The sequence below is a fragment of the Nesoenas mayeri genome, assembly GCF_963082525.1.
Source record: "Nesoenas mayeri genome assembly, chromosome: 5".
In the NCBI taxonomy this organism is placed as follows: Eukaryota; Metazoa; Chordata; class Aves; order Columbiformes; family Columbidae; genus Nesoenas; species Nesoenas mayeri.
In genome coordinates this window covers 36,851,865-36,869,609 of record NC_137548.1, presented here as the reverse complement: position 1 = coordinate 36,869,609, position 17,745 = coordinate 36,851,865, and the positions used below count along the sequence as shown (strand labels likewise).

Below are 17,745 nucleotides of genomic sequence, written 5' to 3'. Positions count from 1 at the left end.
AGGGGTAGCTATGGTTTGACTTCGGTCCCACACGTGTTTTTCTGCATCGGGCTTGACTGCTGTCAGCCTTTTCCCATCCATACAAACACTGTACGTACACAAAGTCTTATTAAGAAAGGATTGGTCTGAATGTTGACACATGTTTTGGGGGAGGGAAACCTTCTTTTAGCTGAAGTCCTTCATCCACCTCTAGTGCCTCCTCTGCCCCAAAGAAAGGGCTGTTCTCATTCACTTCTTTCACTGTTGTTAATTAGTAAGTCCGAGCCAGCCTGTCCTCAAGGAGCTGGTAGTTCCCTTAATCTCTCTGTTGCTAGGGCATGCTGACATGCTCCACTGGTACCAGTTCCAGCGTGATGTGGGGGATTGTGGAAAGAAAGGGGAAAGGGCTGATCAAACAGAGTCCGATTTAAAAAAAAGAAAAAAAAAAAGAAAAAAAAAAAAAGAAGCTCTTTTTGATGAGGCTGAGAAGTTCACAATGAGGAAAAGCACGGGTGAGTGATAAGGCCTAAAGGAGCTCATTAAATTGAGGCAAGCTGAGCAGAGTTATCTTATTTCACTCCCTTTCTCCAGCCATCCCTGTGAAGGAGAACGCTTTTATCAAAGTTGGGGGAGGGGGGGGACAGGATCACTCCCTTGCAAAATGCTTGATAAACATAAATGTATAACTGTTTTCCTGCAGGTGAAAGAAGTTCCGTAGCTCATTGCCATTTTCTCCTCTTGGCTCATCCAGCCTCCTGAGAAATAGCAAGATAAAAGTTAAGTAGGACATGTGGACCTCAGGGATGATAGAAGTCAAATCCAAACGTGAATGTGAAATGTTTGCCTTGGAAAAGGTGTAGCTTATGTTATTTGATCTGCACCAGCCTTCACAAAAAGAGCGAGCATGTGATTTGAAAGGATTCATGCATTGAAGCAAAGTGCCACCTAGCAAAACCTCACATAGCTCCTTCCTTGGGATCTCTGGCAAGTGCCTTTCCTCTGACTGCAGCCAGCATTTGCTGCCTCAGGAGAACAGGGATCCCACCACAGCATGTCTCAGTGAGCACAGGTATTTTGAAAACCTAGAGAACGCAAGAAGCTAAAGGCTGATAGGCAAGCTGCTTAGGTCTGTGTTCAGCAGAAGAAACCAGGATAGGGCTTAATCCCTTGCTGGCAACAAGGATAGTGGTAGAGGGCAGTAACTGCTGGTGCATTCTTTCCTTTAGTCTGAAAATTAGCCAAATTGCTTATCAGAGCTTTATTTTGAGAGTCCGCATGAACAATGGATCACCTGCCCTGCACCTGCCCTATGGATCCTCTTGCCCATGAGAACCGTGAGATGAGCACTCACTGGATGTGAGGCTTCTCTTCTTGCGGAGACAGAGACAGCTGGTGTGGCTACGGTCCTGCTGGCCAGCACAGCTCTGGGTGCTGGGGAGGGGGTAGCGGTGGCACATTTTCTCTGCAAAACTCTGCCAAACATAGCTAGAAAATTTCCACAGATTCTTGCTGGTTTCACTTGATCCTTTCCTCCATGGGCCATAAAGGAGGGGTTTTTTTTGAGAGTCACCTCATAGTTCTTATTAAAAAGCAATCCATTATTGTAAACAATTATGTTAACCTCCCTTGCCTGCAGGCCTTTCTCCCCACCTTAATACCTCCCTGTGGCAAATAATTCCCCTCTTGCTGTGCAAGTGAGGCACAAGGACTGCTCACTTCTACTGCAAGGGACAAAGTTAGCTGTTTCCAAATATACGGTTTTTATTTTTATTAATTTCATTTTTATTAATCTCACCTCCTATTTCTAGTAGTTTCCCCTGCCCTCCAGCTATAGGAGCACACAGGGACCCTTGCTGCATGAAGAGCACTGGATTTTCTACATGGTAGCTCAGCCTGAGTACAGCTTGACTGTTTTAATCTCTTGCAGGTATCAGCTCATGCTTCTGCAGGCTGTGGTAAGACAATCCTTTTCTTGCTGAGGGATTCCCTCTGAAGAGGGATCAGGTGTTTGGCATCTAGCACATCCCCTGGTCTCATTTCTCTGTCCCCCAGTTATTCTGTCATAGCTTTTGCCAGCAGGACCGTAGCCAAAGGTATGATGAGATATGGTGGGGTTGGAGGATGTCACAGTTGTCCCTTACTTTGCCTAGATGAGCCATGCTAGCAAACAGGCTGGTTTTGATAATATAATCCGAATCAGTAAATGCATTCCTCACATAATCACAGCTATCAATAGTGGGACATACTGCTAGGGAGAAACTTGGTTTGCTAGGGACCTTTCATTAATGCTGGTCCTCATATATTCATGTGTATGTGGGCACGCAAATAGTAGCTTGCTGCTTCTTCATTCACCCCACCCATCTCCACTCCTTCAGCGTCTCATGCAGAGCAAGCAAATGCAAGTTCAGTGAGGCTTTGTTTGCTCAATGTGATAGGGATTTGTAAAAGAGAGATGAAGAGAGTCCATTGTAGTCTTCTGGCAGCAGAGATCTTATCCATTACCCTACACCACTGTCTGATTTAGTGTCATTTTACATGCGTTTGTACCTGGTGTTAACAGCGGTAACAAGGGCAGGACGGTGGAGAAGTGGCCTGTTGGTTTGAGGGCTTAATGCTTCACCCATCTCTCTGCCAGCTTGACAAACATACCTCTCTCCCTTCTTTCCTAGCAGTTTTTTTTTCCCTTGTTTCTTGATGAGCACTCTTTGATGATTCCTTAAAAAACCTGGAAATGTCTCTGCCATTCTCTTTGCTTTTAGGATGTGACACATAATGTGCCTCTGTGCATCAGTCTTTTAACACACGGGTCAGGCATGATTTACGCGTCTTGACACAGGGAAGAAGTAGGACAAGACAAAGCAAGATCCAATGGCTGAAAGCACAACAAATTCAGACCAGAAGGCATGTTAAGAGTGGCTGAACAAGTGTATACTTTGCTGTTGGCACAATTTGCCCAGGCTAAGAGAGAGAGCTAATTTTTCTACCATGGAAAATTTTCATGCTAAGGCTGGGTGACAACTCTGTTAGAGGAGGCAAACACAGCTGTTAAGGCTTGCTCCTTCCAGTGTTAACCTCTAACAATCCATAAATATTGTGTAAGTTTTCATATACTTCAGTTTATCAGCAGGCTGTTTTGTTACTTGCTTTACGATCTAGACCACTGCTTTGGTTTAACAGCAGTTAGCAGCCATCGACACAGTCTAGGGTCTAGGAGGCACCTGGGCTCATAGGCTTACTGAAACCCATACAAGTCTGTCCTCTCCTCTCCAACAACTGGCTGACACTGCAAAACACGCAGGAACCCTAAAAACAAAAGCAATGGAACGGGAAGGAAGGCGACTCATAGCCAGGCAAGGGGCCAGCTTTCTGTGTGCTTGCCTTTGAGTCTCCACTGGTGGAAGTCCCTGCTTGCATGGCCTTACTATCAACTGACTCTTTAGCTGTTCATTTCTGGTGAATCACAACTGAAGGGAACTGAAGCGCTCTCTCAAATTCACTTCCTCTTGGGCAACAGAAGGACCATATGAACTCCTTCCCCTTTTGGCTGCTTGTGCTGCTCTGTTGGCAGAGCACCATCATAGCAGCACAACACTGCTGCATTTACAGCCCTGCTGCTACAGCTACGGCCTCCTCAAGCAGGGAGCTTCTGAGTGTCTTTGCTGACGAGAAGAATATGTGACAGTGAAAGGTAAGCTAGAGTTTCTGTGCAGGCAGGAATTTAGCATGGTTACGTTACTAGTGAATTTTGAGTTTTCCATATGTGTGAAAGCAAAAACATGTCCCCTGCTCCATCCACCTGGCCTGTTCTGCCTTCAAGCTTGGAAAGCCAGCTGAGAGGGAAGCCAGCAAAAAAAAGTACCCAAATGAGAAGAGGTGTTTCTCTAATGAGCAGCTGAGATGAACTTGAAGAATACGTCTGGCTGCAAACATTTCTAGCACTTGGGGAGATGTAAAGTTCAGATCGGGGTTAGGAGATTTTGTGATTTGCACCCATCACTTATGGTAAGGACAGGAGATAAAAAAACCCTGACCAGTAGAGCGTGACTGTTCCCAGGTGAAGCCTAACAGTTGGTAAGAGGTGGAAACAAAGGTCAGGCTTCTGATCTTTCCTAGACCAAGATAAACTAATGGTCATTCCATTAAAGCCACTTACTTAGTAATTAAAGACATATCATTTTGGACCTTGGCAAGTTTTAATGATGTAGAAACCACCTTGGAGAGAACAGCAACGAGCATCAGCTATCCAAAAAACAGAGAGTTCATAGGAGATGTAACAGTAGATAAACTTAGAGAAATCATCAGCTTTTCTTTGATCTCAGCCTCAGGGAAAAAATCATACAGAAGCTGGGCTAGCTACATGAAGACAATGTCACAAAGGTCAAGCAGCAAAAGACTTTAAAGTAACAAGTAGTTTAATCAACACTGCTTTAGCAGCCAGAAGAAAACCCAGGCAACTGAAAATGTGCTCTCCAGTGGGAAAGAAAGGCTATGGACAGTTCATGGCTACAATCCCGGGGCATTTCGTACCTTTTTTGCATTTGTTATCACTTCAGACAAGTATTGCAATCAATGTCAATAACAGAGAAGTATGAAATGACAAAACTAAACCAAAGACTAGATCAGAAGCTCCTTCAGATAGTGTTCAAGTCAGTTGGGCCAGATGAATTTCATAGTTGGATAATTGTTCCAGCCAGTTATTTAACCACAGAGGCTCTAGGCGTAACCTTGCGTAGCTTCTGGGATGTTACAGAGCCCTGAGATTGTACTTGGAAGTCTGGAAAAGTGCAGACGTAGTTCCTCTCTTTAAAAGGGAAAAAAGGAGGAGTCAAGGATTACAGGTTGTTCAGTTTAACTTCAATTCCCGGAAAAATACTGGAACAAACAATCAAACCTTGGTAAGCACCTAAAACAAAACAAAGAGATGAATAATGGCCAGCATAGATTTGTCAAAAACAAATTGTGTAGAACGGGTCAAATTTCCTTTCAAGACAGAGTAAAAATACCTTGTTGATAAGGGAGAAGCACTAGCAGTCCTATATTTTGATGGTGGTGAGGTTTTCATCACAGTGTAACATGATATTCCTAAGCAAATTAAGGGAACCTGTGGTAGATGGAGTGGGTCTAGGATCATGCAATATTGACTGGAAAACCACACAGACAATAGTTATTAGTTATACTTTAAAAGGGAAAGTTGTATCACAAAGAGTTGCTTGTGAGTCTGTACTGGGACAGTCTGATTTAAGGGGGTTATGAACAGCTTGGACAATGAAATAGAGAATATCATAGAATATTCTTGGCTATGACAAAGATATAAGGGGACTATGGGTATACTGAAATATAAAACTAAAATGAAAAAGTAGACAAATGGTCTCAAAAATAAGATTAATTTCAGTAAGGATGGTTCTCAGTTTCTATACATGGGCATCACCAGGAATAATTAATTCTAATTATATAGGGTGGTTGAGTTTTTGCCCAAGGAGAAATTCTGCATAAAAAGATCTGAGAAATGTTCCAGATCACAATCCAAATATGAGTTGGTTGCTAATGCAAAAAGGGCAAATGCTCTGCTAGGATGTGTGCATAGGCGTGTACCCTACAAATAACCTCTGCTCAGTTCTCTGTGACGCTGCAGTTGCAGCGTGATGTCCAGCCATGGGTGCTGTGCTCAAAGCAAGGTCTAGAGGACAGCTGGGGGATAACCGGAGGTCTTGAAAAGCAGAGCTATGTGGGAAGAATGAACAAACTGAGTTTCTTTAGTCTAGAGAAGACTGAGGGAGATAGGGTTACCACTGTTGAATATGTGAAAGGTGACTGGGAAGAAAAGAGGAAGAGTTCTCTGTATCCATGACAAGTAGTGAGCTTAAATTACAGAAAAGGAAACTTGAGGTTGGATGTTAGAAGCAGGCTAGCTGTAAGTATAATGACACACAGAGGTATCTGAGGAGGGTGTGGAATCGCCATTCTGCATTCAGGAAGAGGTTAGAAAAGCATTTGCCAAGAGTGACCTAAGTATAACGATCCTGCCTTGGGACATGAGTCTGGACTAAGTGATCTTCTGAGATCCCTTCCAGCCATATTAATCTCTTATTCTCTCCTGGCTGCTGGAGGAAGTGAGGCTGACGTTGTGGAGCATTGCAAGTGCTCCACGTCTGTGGTTTGTAATGCTCTCATTTTGTGAGTGAGAGCCAAGAGCACGCCTGCAGCAGCTGCCTGCGCTGCCTGCTGGTTGGGAGGAAAAAGGTTGCACCGCCAGGTAAAGTCACCAAAGACTAATAGACATCCTTGGGTTATGACAACATAGTCCCATGTGTTTTAATTTGCATTTAAATGTCTCTAGTCCTTACGTGGTGACATGAACCTTGAAAACACCTATCAGTATAAAACAGTCTGTTATGCTGAAACTCTGTCACTCTGGCTGTTCCAAGGATCACACACGAGCTGCTGCCTCCTGTAGAGCCAAACAGAGCTGCTGACCTGCTCGGTGTAATCCAGACTGCTCGCTTCCATTTTGGTTGGAACCAGAGGCCAGTTCATCCCGCAGCCCTGGCACTGGTAACTCGGGCTGGCGCTGGCAGCGCTAAAGTTGCCATGGGCTCCGTCAGACACGGGGGAATAGCAATGAGAGCAATTGTTTTTCATCTGAAGTCCCTGCAGGACATTAGGGACAGAGCTTGCTAAAGATTATTTTCTGCAAGCACTTCCAGAAGTTTGTGTTTCTCTAGGAATTCAAAGGAAGATAAGTGGAAAAGGGTACAAGCAGGAAGGTCAGAAATACTCCCCTCCCCCCCCCCCCCCCCCGCCCAGTTTCTAAAGACAGCTTTTGCAAACATCAGTATATAAATAGGAAAAAAAAATAAGGCTTATTTTAAAGAGGTGGCTAACCCAATGTCCCCTGAAAAAAAATAGCAGAGAGCAAACACTGAAGTCCTTTAACTCCGTGTCATAATTTATAGCAGGTTTCCAATTGTGAAATCTCTCAGTGATGTGGGGCAGATGTTATGGTGAGGAAAATAAAACAAACAGACAAGGGGATGGGAAATGCAGAGAAGATGAAATGACACCGTGTTGTAATCCTTATGGGAAATCTCTATACGGCTTTCCAAAATACTGTACTGGTGAGCAACTGAGAAGGCAGACGAGCTCTATAAACAGAGCCACTAGAGGTCTGTCACTGTTCCCAGGCAGCTTCCGCAGAGCCAGAGTCTCAAGGGCGCCTCTGGGGAGGGGACTATTTCTGCCCACCGTCTTCTAAATGAGCCCTTTAATATTCTGTCCAGAGCTATTTGCGTAAGAAATACACACCAATGGAGGTTTTCCGCTGCTTGTTTCTGTTCCTATGGCAGTAGATCAAAGGCAATAACAATACCCAGTTAATTAATTCAGGAGAAGGAATTCCCACTTGCAGCGATCTTAACCCAGCAGTGGAGGGAAGGTGTCAATCATAAGGGCAAAGGTGCTGAAACTGCCATAGATTTGTGGGTTGTTTTTTTCTTTTTCTGTTTTGTTTGTTTGTTTGTTTTTGTTTTTGGTGTTTTTTTTTGTGGGGTTTTTGTTTGTTTGTTTGGTGTTTTGTTTTGTTTTGTTTTGTTTTGTTTCCCCACTGAGGAGATCAGGAGGGGAGTTAAACAGTAAACGTCCCCTGAGCTTCAGAAAAAGTAGGGTTTTCTATATAACCAACAATTTATAAGTGCACATGAACCATCCAGCTGCAAGAAACATGGACAAAAACTGGGTTTACAGTCTTGTAAAAAGAAACCTCTCTAAGGGAATTGTATTTCCCTGTAGAGGTCAAGTTTGGAGAACATCCCTCTCAGCCTTACTCCGAGCATCCATCGCCATGTCAAAGACCAGCGCTGTCCTCAACGGCAGAAAAACCTGCCAAAGGGAAAGGTGAGGAGGATCTCCTTTCCACCTGCACCCTTCCAACTTTGCAAATGTCAGGAGCAGAGGGGGCAAAATGATTAGGAAGACCCAAGAATTATTTGCCAGTACACAGAGGGGTACGGGCACAAATCTTTGGCCAGAGCTAATAACAAATAAATGAAGAAAAGCCTTTTGGGAGGCAAAGCAAGAGGCTGGCCACCAGAACACCTGGGCTTTCTAGAGTGCCTTGCAGACCAGAAGGAAAGAAAAGAGAGAAAGCTGGTTGATTTCTCTTGAGCTAGAAAATACTGTGATAGCCAGTGGATGCCAGTCTAGAATGGGAGATCTTAGAGAGCACAGCAGAGAATGAAAAAGTGGAAATAATGACTGCTTGCCCATCAAAAATGTATTGTCCCTGAGTGGGAATAGGATAGGAGAAAGGATCACACGTGAAGCAACATATTATGGAATTCTGCCGATGTTAAATTCATCAAGTAGTGTATTCAAAATGACATTTTTTCTCAAACAAATGTTCTAAAATAATGTTTCGCTCATATCAGTGGCAAAGCTCCTGTTGACTTCTCCTTAAACAACTGCAGAACAGTAAAGATAAAGTCAGTTTAGGAATCTGTTAGCCTTTTGCCCTGTGTGCCCTTAGTTTCTCAACCTGGCCTGTATTTCTTTCTCAACGTGGGGGAGGTGACCCACATGATCCTTTGTATTATTTCTGCATGTGTGCTCCCAACAGACAACTCTGAGAGAACAGAGCTCTGCTGAAGCTGATTTTATAGAAAACATGTTGAACCCTGTGGCCAGTATGTAGTTAGGTGTAAGTCACCAAATACTGCCAAGGTTGAATCTGCCTACCTGAAATTGCAATGAAGACATTTTTACCTTGGGCAAAACAGGGATATGGGGCTCATACCCAACTAGGGCAAGCTGATGATTTGTCTACCACCCTGTAAAATAGGCATTAATTAGAAAAATCACATTAAAAAAGGACTCATTTAGCTCTGATGGCCTTGTCTGCTGCAGGCATCTTAATCATATTTGCAGAAATCCACTGCACAAACTGATGTAGAAATTGTTTCCTACTTGCAGTCTGTCTCATCTTTGAACTCCAGTTGACACCATTCCAATGGCACAAAACTTTCAGGTTCTGACATACCAGAAGGGATCTTTATTACAAAATCTTATAGCCAACCTTGTGGATTTTAGCTGGAATCATGCATGCACTTCCCAGTACCACATGTGGTAAATGTTCCTACCTACACAGAGACCTCTGTGTGTCCATTCATTCAGACACACCATCTGTGCCCACATTGGGGTTCACGCCAACCCACGTGCATGTGGTTTCTCATCATATATGTTTTCCCTGAAAGAGGAAGGTGAGGAAGAATGGGCCTTTTCATTTCTAGGGAGGCCCTGAGCATCATGTTGTACGTAGCTCTGGAAAAAGTGCTTCCATTTGGAGGAGAGCTTAGGGGCTCTGAAGAGGATGGCCCCTTCACATTGACACAATTTTGTTTCTCTGTTGACTATGAATTGCCCCATTAAGCCACTTGCAGCATGGCCAAGGACAGGCTATATAAGGCCTAATTACACTCAGCAGAAGAACCCTTGACACCTTTAGCCTTGTTTTGGGGGGGGGTTTGTCAGGTATCATATAATGTTCTCTTTCCTTGGGAGTTACATTTTTTGTGGTCTTCTGCAAGAGTTCAGCCCCCTTGCTAAGACATTACAAGAGCTTCCCATACTGTGCTGGTCAAAGAGCTGTACTGGGACAGACCCCAGAACTAGTCGGTCTGGTCTTCCATGAAGCACTCCCTTGGGCTACAGTGGTTGGCAGAAGACTTGCCAAAGGCCCAGCTCACATGAGAGCCAGCCTGTTACACGTTGTCAGTGTGAATGAGAGGACAGCATAAGAGCTGCGATCAGGTAGGACCCATGTGCTGTGAGAGCCGGGGGAATGGGGTAAGTCTCAGCCTCAAGGCATTTCCAGGAGATGGTGAGGTAACACCTGCTGGTGACATTGCTTCTGAGATAGAAGAACTTCAAATTTGTTATTTAAAACAGCATTATGTTTGGTATCTTACAGCCAGCAGGTTCTTTTGGCACAGATGCCCCTCATCATTGCACTTCAGATGTTATCGGAGTTTGCCAGTACAGTTCTAAGGAGAGTCTTTGGGCTATTTGCTTCAAAGCCGGAGCTTAGAGCCAAAATACTTACTGTAACCTGAGCTTTAAGGGTTTTACATGTTATTAAGAAAGCAAGCCACTGCCTGCCCTCTTCCCCTCCTCCTTTCCTGAGGGTGGCTAAAGTACTGAAAATACAACACATGCACACTGCCATTTAGCTGGCTTCACAAAAACGTGGCTACAATAGTGTAATTTTTATGTCAGTAACACACATGAAAAGAAAGTGTGAAGCCTAGGAAAGCATGCAGAGACTCATATGAGTTCTGCATTTAATGGTACTGAGATAGGAGGCTGGCACACCACCCTGTACTGTGCAAGCGCCTGGCTTTCCGAGCCAGCCTTTAAGAAGGCGGCTGAAGAGCATTTGCCTCCTGTGTGCCATTTGTCTTGTCAGGAATGTGCTAAAAACAAATCACTGTGTACTTGTAGTGACGGCTGGAGTTGGCCCAGTCCCCATGTGAGGGAGATTAAGGCGTTCTGCTTTTTGTGGTCCCTGATAAGGTGGAACTGTCTGTTATGGATGGCTCAGATTTTCTCAGGGGCATCATTGGGAAGGGCAGGCTGGCACCTACACTGTGAACCTTAAACCTTAAACCTTATACCTTAAACCATCTGGCATTCTTTTGTTTTACATTAAATTTGAATTTTCTGGGGAGGAAAAGGCTCCTAATATTATTTTATTTTTAATGGATAAGGCTAGTGTTCCAGGAAGTATTTTTACCTGTAAGACAGTGATTGATACTCTCAGGTAGATCTTCAACTTATAATAACTTTTATTGAAATGAGTGCTTTTCTTCTACCCTTACCATCCTCCTTTGCAACCCCAGAAAACGTGGGATGGTACATTTGTGCTGGTTTTGGCTGGGATAGAGTTAATTTTCTTCACAGTAGCTCCATAGTATGGGACTGTGTTTTGGATTTGTGCTGGAAATAGTGTTGGTAAGACAGGGATGTTTTAGTCACTGCTCAGCAGAGCTTACACAGAGTCAAGGCCTTTTCTGCTGCTCATACCACTCACCAGTGAGTAGGCTGGGGATACACAAGATGCTGGGAAGGGACAGAGCTGGGACAACTGACCAAAGGGATACCCCACACCATATGACATCATGCTCAGTACATGAAGCTGGGGGAAGAAGAAAGAAGGAGGGACATTTGGAGTGATGGCATTTGTCTTCCCAACCATTAGGTGTGATGGAGCTCAGCTTTCCTGGAGATGGCTGAACACCTGCCTGCTGATGGGAAGTAGGGAACTAATCATTTGTTTTGCTTTGCTTGTGTGCACGGCTTTTGCTTGACCTATTAAACTGTCTTTATCTCAACCCACGCGTTTTCTCACTTTTACTCTTCCAAGTCTCTCCCCGCCTCCCACTCGGGGCAGTGGGCGAGCAGCTGTGTGGTGCTTAAGTGTCAGCTGGGGTTAAACCATGACAATGTTCCTGAAGGCTGCTTGAAAATAATCATCCAGCAACAGCCCACTTCTTACCTCAGCAGCGTTAAAAAAACCCCGTTAAACAACCAGTGCAATGCAATAGGTGCTTATGTGAGCAATATTCAGCCACATGTCTGTGCTTCAGATACTGGGTTGGTTGTGAAGGAGGCAAGTCTCCAAAGCTGCGACAGCATTCCTGTTACCACTTTCCAATGCCAGCTGTCTCAAGGAGCTGTCACAAGAGGCTGTGATCAGGTGCTCGAGGAGAGCTTCCACTCCTTCCTTCCCCTCACCATGCTCTGGACATCTCTCCCAAGGAGGAAAGCACTATTAGACTGTTAAGTCATCTCGGTGCTTCTGTAAACTCCCCTTGTCTTGACCGATCCTCCTGTGGCTTGCTAGGCTGATTCTCAAGGTCCTGGTGACTGAGGTTATGGCTAAGTGTACAAAACAAAGGCAGAGAAAGGAGTGGCTACATCGCAAAAGCATATTCTGTTGACTGGACATTGCGTTTCGCAAGGCTGATGAGACACTCTGAATCATACTGTTCCTCCCACACAGAAATCCCCTTCTGCTATAGTTATGCCTTGCATACCTAATAGCTTAGTAATCAGCATAAATCAGCTTCTCAGCAAAGCCAGGGAAAATCACATATCCCGAGCAGTAGAGTGGCCAACTGCCACCCTTTTCAGCTTTGTCCCCATACTGACATCTCAGACATTGACACTGTGATAATCATTATGAGAAGTGCCAGTGGAAAATTATTGGATGCAAAAACTGCAGTTACCTCTCCCTTAGACAGCCAAGAATAACTGGAGTGTTCTGTTAATATTTTGGTTACTCCACACACCTTCACACAAACCTTGCTGGGAGTGTGGCAGAAGTGTAGCAAAAGCAGAAGGGCTGGTGGGATCATTCAAAGCCACCTGCTGCTCCTTATGGGCTCGTTTGATCAGAGGGGCTCACACCTGACATTCACATCTATCTCAGCAGGTGCCACAGTCACATATGAAGCCCATACATGAGTCACCACTTCAGGCAAATGGGTGGAAGTAAGCAGGACAGTGGGAGCTGAGAAGCTGGTGCTATCTGGTGGGTAGGTGGCCAGGAGTTGCCAACCACTTTGTCTGGAGACTTGTGTGCATGTGTTTCAGTATGCAGCAGAGGTTTTGAGTGATGACCAGCAGTGTAACATGGAATAAAGAAGAAAATTTTGGCAGCATATGGGAAAGATCAGGCCGTGAGGAGGTGGAAAGAGTTGTCAGAGGAAGATCTTTTGTGTGCGAGCTACTACAATGGGAAGCTACCATCCTTTCCCCGGGTGTCTGGGAATGTAGGGGCTGTGAGACCTGTAGTTCAAGCTTATGGGTTTAAATCACTGAAATCGGTGCATCTTCACAGGGCAAGTCTAGCCCAGCAACTTCCAGGATGGTTTAACTGTGCCCAAAACACTCCTGCAGAACAGGAGGAGAATTTCCGACAGCTCCATGAAGGCAGGTAAAGAAGTGAGTTTGGTGTGGCCAGAGCCTCCCCTGGGGCTGTGTGGGGACTAGTGGGAAGGGTGGCTGATGGAGATGCCAGTCACATCTGTCTGGGCTCTGCAAATCTGTCTTCCCTCACCCCTGGTCCTGCCCCATTCATTGCTACCCTGGCCCACTCTCCCCAAGCTCCTGACTTGGCTGGGCAGCCACCAGCCCTGCTCCAGCCTCTCCTCGTCTTGCTGCTCGTTCATCACCCACCTCCCCGGTGCCCACCCCTGAGCAGTGCCCGCCTGCCGGCCACACTGCTTATTTTGGAGGCTGCTGCTAATCCCCTGCACCCTTGCGCTCCTTGGTTTACAGAATCGCAGCCGCTCCCAGCTTGCGATAGCCAGGTGGCCGCTGGGTGACCCTGGCTGAGTGTAAATATTTTGCTTTGGCTGGAAGGAAATGGGACATACATTTGGGATGGAAGTGATCCAGGAGCTGTGGCCTCAGGAGCCAAACTGCTGGGAAGCCCCCACCACAGTGGTCTTAAGGTATTGGTGCTGTCAAACACGTTGGACTTACCCTGAGCTGTGCCCCAGTGGGGTGTCATGTCAGTGTGCCTCTTGGTGACAGAACGGGTGCAGTTGGGGGTCAGTGTGGGGTGCCACATGCACACCCCAGCAGTGAGGGGAGAGGGTCACCACGCTCCCCGCATGGCTTGCTGGCCCTGGCACATCTCCTCAGGGGCAGCTGAGCGCTAGCATGAAGGCAGGACATGGTGGAGAGAGACGAGCACGCGTGCTTTCCAAACTCCTGTGCGAGTTAGGAGCAAAGATGCCATCAGAAAAAACACTATGTGGTTATTTTTGTTTCTTGACCCACATGGCTGTGTGAGCAGCGGTGGGTAAAGTGGCCATCCCTGGCCTCCTGATAATGGGCTTCACCTTGCACTGCAGACAGACCAGGTTAAACCTGGATTAATTTTAAAATCTGGCCCCCAGCTGAGGGATGTTTGCTGTCAGTGACGCTTGCAGTCACCTGCCTTAGTGTGCCTGGCTGTAGCCTGTGCTCAAATAGGAGTAGTAATGCTATACTTGACGGCATGCTACACAAAGTAGTTAGTGTTGCATTTTAAATCTTATAAATATTAATTAACGGTATTTCAAAATACTAAAGGTGCTGGGATCTCATGCATTGGATAGAAATAAATATATCTCTCAGATTTAACCATAATCTTGCTGAATTATGCATTTAACCTGGCACAGCGGGTTCCCCGGGAGTGGTGTCTGCTCGTTCGGTGTTCCCTCCTCGCGTACCGAGGTGCCAACTTCCCGCAGCAGAGCCCAGCAGCCTCCCCGGGGACTCGGGGAGCCAGATCATCCAGAATGGGCAAGCTGCACCGAGTCGAAGGTTTGGTTTTGGTAAGTATCCAGAAATTAAGGCACTAACTTGTTGATGTTTTAGGCCATGCCTCGGCTCCATCCTGATAAGCTGCTGTGAGCGTCATTATCAACCTTTGTTTCTCCAGACAGTCAAATTTGTTATGGATAAAATGCATGTGTATTTGATTCACTTGTGAAAGACTCGACAGTAGATAATTTAAAATCAAATTACAGTGACATAGTCTGCCATTAAACCAAAATCAGAAGGTTCCCTTTCACAGGACAATGCTCCTCATGCACTAAAATAAAAGCTGAACCAACTGCATGGTAATGCTCAGCCAGTCCACAAAACCGTACGGAGGCACATTGACTTTTTAGGAAGATCCCCAGCGAACGTTAAACAAACCCTGACGTTCTTGGTGCTGCTGCCCGGAATCAGCACTTTGCTCCCCGGTACGTGCAGAGATGTTTAAACAGCTCTTGCAGCAGCCGCTGACACCATCATACTGAATCCTGCCTGGGAGATGAGTCACGGAGAGGGGAATTAACCTGTTACTTAGAGCACAATGCCAGTGTGCTAAGCTGAAAAGCAGTAGAGAAGAAAGGCAATAAAATAAAACTTTACGGACCTGGAAATTTTCATAGGGTGAAGATGTCTTTTTTAAAAATTAGAAATATACCTATACGTATGCACACGTATATACATATGCACCCTCTAAAGCCAAAGAAAGACACAGTAAGCTGTTGCAATCAAAGCATGTGCCACGCAATCCTAAGCAGGATGTTATGTTCATAGTAGAACATAACGTAAAAAAAAGGATTAGGTGGGAGATGTCGAAAGCCCCCATCCCCCTGAGCACACCATGTGAGTCCAGTGGCTGTCATCCCTTCCTGCCAGTACCGATGTCTACAGCTGGTTCAGCAGAGGGAGGAATGGCTCTGATGGGAGTTGTCATGTTGTGTCCATCCAAGGTCCACACAACTCACCTGTGTGCCTTGCAGCCTGCCCAGCGCAGAGTCTTTATTTCTCACCTTTTGGCTTTGTTCAAACTTGTGTAGCTACATTTTGCTAAATTAAACCACTCCTACGTTTCCTGCGATCTATGGACTTATTTTTGTGGTTAACCTCTCAACCTGCCATAGCTATTTCTGATGTTCCGGTGTCTTGGCCAGCAGGACTGTGGGCTACTCACTGTTTCTGATATTCAGAGTTGTGCTGTTACGCTGAGCAATGAGACTGGGAGAAGCTTCTCTGCGGGAGGTCACGGGGGCCCCACACCTTAGCGTGGGTCAGGCTGCTCTTATGTGTCTTTATTCCGACTTACAACTGGAAGCCACGCTGAAGCTCTGGCTTCAGGGCTGAAGTTGACCTCCTCTTTGAAATCAGCACCAGCAGCAGGCTGGCCACCACCAGCGCCCTGTGAGGGACTTCCATGCTTGTCTGAAGCACCTGGCACAGGAGAGTTGTGGAAGGAGATTTCTGTCTGTGGCAGCTTTCGGGTGCCCTGTGCTGCTGGCTCTCCTGAGAGCAGCAGGAGGAAGGGTCCCAGTGTCACAGGGCTGCGGGCTGGTCAGTGCCCCGACAGTGACGTGCTGGTCTGTGAACTCTCTGCCGCTATGGAAATGAAATGCTGGGAAAGGATGAAGGAGCTCACAGCCATTCCAGACAGGCTCAGCTCCCTGCCTGAAGGATGGCAGACCTGTCTCCCATCACAGACACTCTGTTTAACAACAGATTAACCGAATTCTTTTGAGCTTTTCTTATGCTGAAAAGACATTGCCCAAAGCAGCTGAAAGGACAGCCCACTTATCCAATACTAGGAGCTCTTTTTGATCTGCTTTTCCTTTGACATTGTCTGGGGGACCCTCCCCCTGCAATGTAAATTCATTCCTTTTTATTGCAGTTGGTTTGGATTTGAGAGGAGAGTGAAATGCCAGCCACCTAAAAGGTTGGCCAGAAGAGTTGCCATCTAAAAGACCATCTGGCAAAGAGGTGATTTTAACCAACAAAAAGAGGTGTTGAGAGTAGTTTGATTATTTTGAGGGGGGTGGTGGTGTTGGCACAAAGAGCTCTGGACCCAGTAGAAACAGCTAATTCAGCCAAGTACCAAAACTGGTGCGAGGTTTACCTAAACTTTGCTTCTTGCAGTTTTCATTCACACTTGTCCCAGTCAGCACCAGAAACTGCCGCCGGCTACACCTCACCAATAAAAACATGCTAGGGGAGACTTGTGGTACGTTTCCTATATGTTTGCTTCAAAAAAGATGTATCTCACGCCCGGAGTCCAACTTTGCTGTGCCAGTTGAAGAAGTTGGCTTGGTATTTACACTGTCCTAAATGACAGCTGGGGCAGCTGTCAACCTGAGCAGCAGGAGGAAACCTCCCCCTTGTCCAAAAATGTCCGTGTCTGGGGTTTCAGCTCTGAAAATTATAAATGTGGAGGGTGGGTGTGTCTGCAGATTGCAGCTCTGGATGCACCTTTCAGTGGTCAGAGCCATCCCAATATAAAAACCTGTGATGAAGTTCATGCTTAACTTTCTAAGCACAATGTCCTCCCATACTAAGATATGTATTTCCAGAAGAGGAGAAAGAGAAACAGATACACATTGGCATGTGTTTCTGAGCTAGAAAACATGAAAAGTTATGCACAAGGAAGCACAGCACATTTGCTGAGAGGTAGCTGAGAGGACTCCCTCCTTTCAATCTCTCTGTCTATCAACAGAAGAGATGCTTGAAGATTGCACCAATCCTGAAACCCTCATTTTCTTTTGCAGAATAATAAGCAAATAGGTTTTAGCCTGTTGCCTGCAGGGAAATGCTTTTGTAATGGAAGGAGCACCCTGTGCTAAATCAACAAACGAGAGAATAGCTGTGTTTGTTTTTCCATGTACTGGAGGTGAAGGTGCAACCACGCTGGGGTTTCTTTCACATCCTCTCCACTTGACACAGGGCAGGGGACAGGCACAGACATATGTGGAGCTGCTCATGTCCGTAGAGGGAGCCTGTAACTGGAACAACAAAAGCTTTGGTCTCTGCCTTTTACCGACACCTGAAGAGCCCTCCCTGTTGCTGGAGCTGGAGCTGCAGGACCCCTGGCACGCCTGGCGCTCTCTCCCAGGCTGTGCTTTCACGAATGCTTTAAACCAGCACTTGCCACCAAAGGGAGCTGCTGTGGTGTCTCACTGACCCCATCTACCTGCTTCAACCTCTCAGCTCTTGTGCAATCTGACCAAAGTGCATCAGTGAACACAGCTGGACTACAACCAGCCAATGACTACAAAAAGGAAGCTTTTTTTAAACTGAGCTCTGTTCCCCACTCCACTTCACTCCCTTGCACAGGGAGTGACCCTCATGTGCTTCTTTTGACAGTGACGGTGGCGCTGCCCTACACAGACACCGTGCCCGTGGCCTGATGGCCTGAGGCAA

At 46.0% G+C, this 17,745-nt stretch overlaps 1 protein-coding gene across 1 annotated transcript in view; it reads right to left on the bottom strand.

The window, feature by feature from the left end:
• Positions 1–17,745, bottom strand: part of RAD51B (RAD51 paralog B) — a gene marked incomplete at both ends in the record, with an annotated part of 438,609 nt that overhangs the window by 718 nt on the left and 420,146 nt on the right.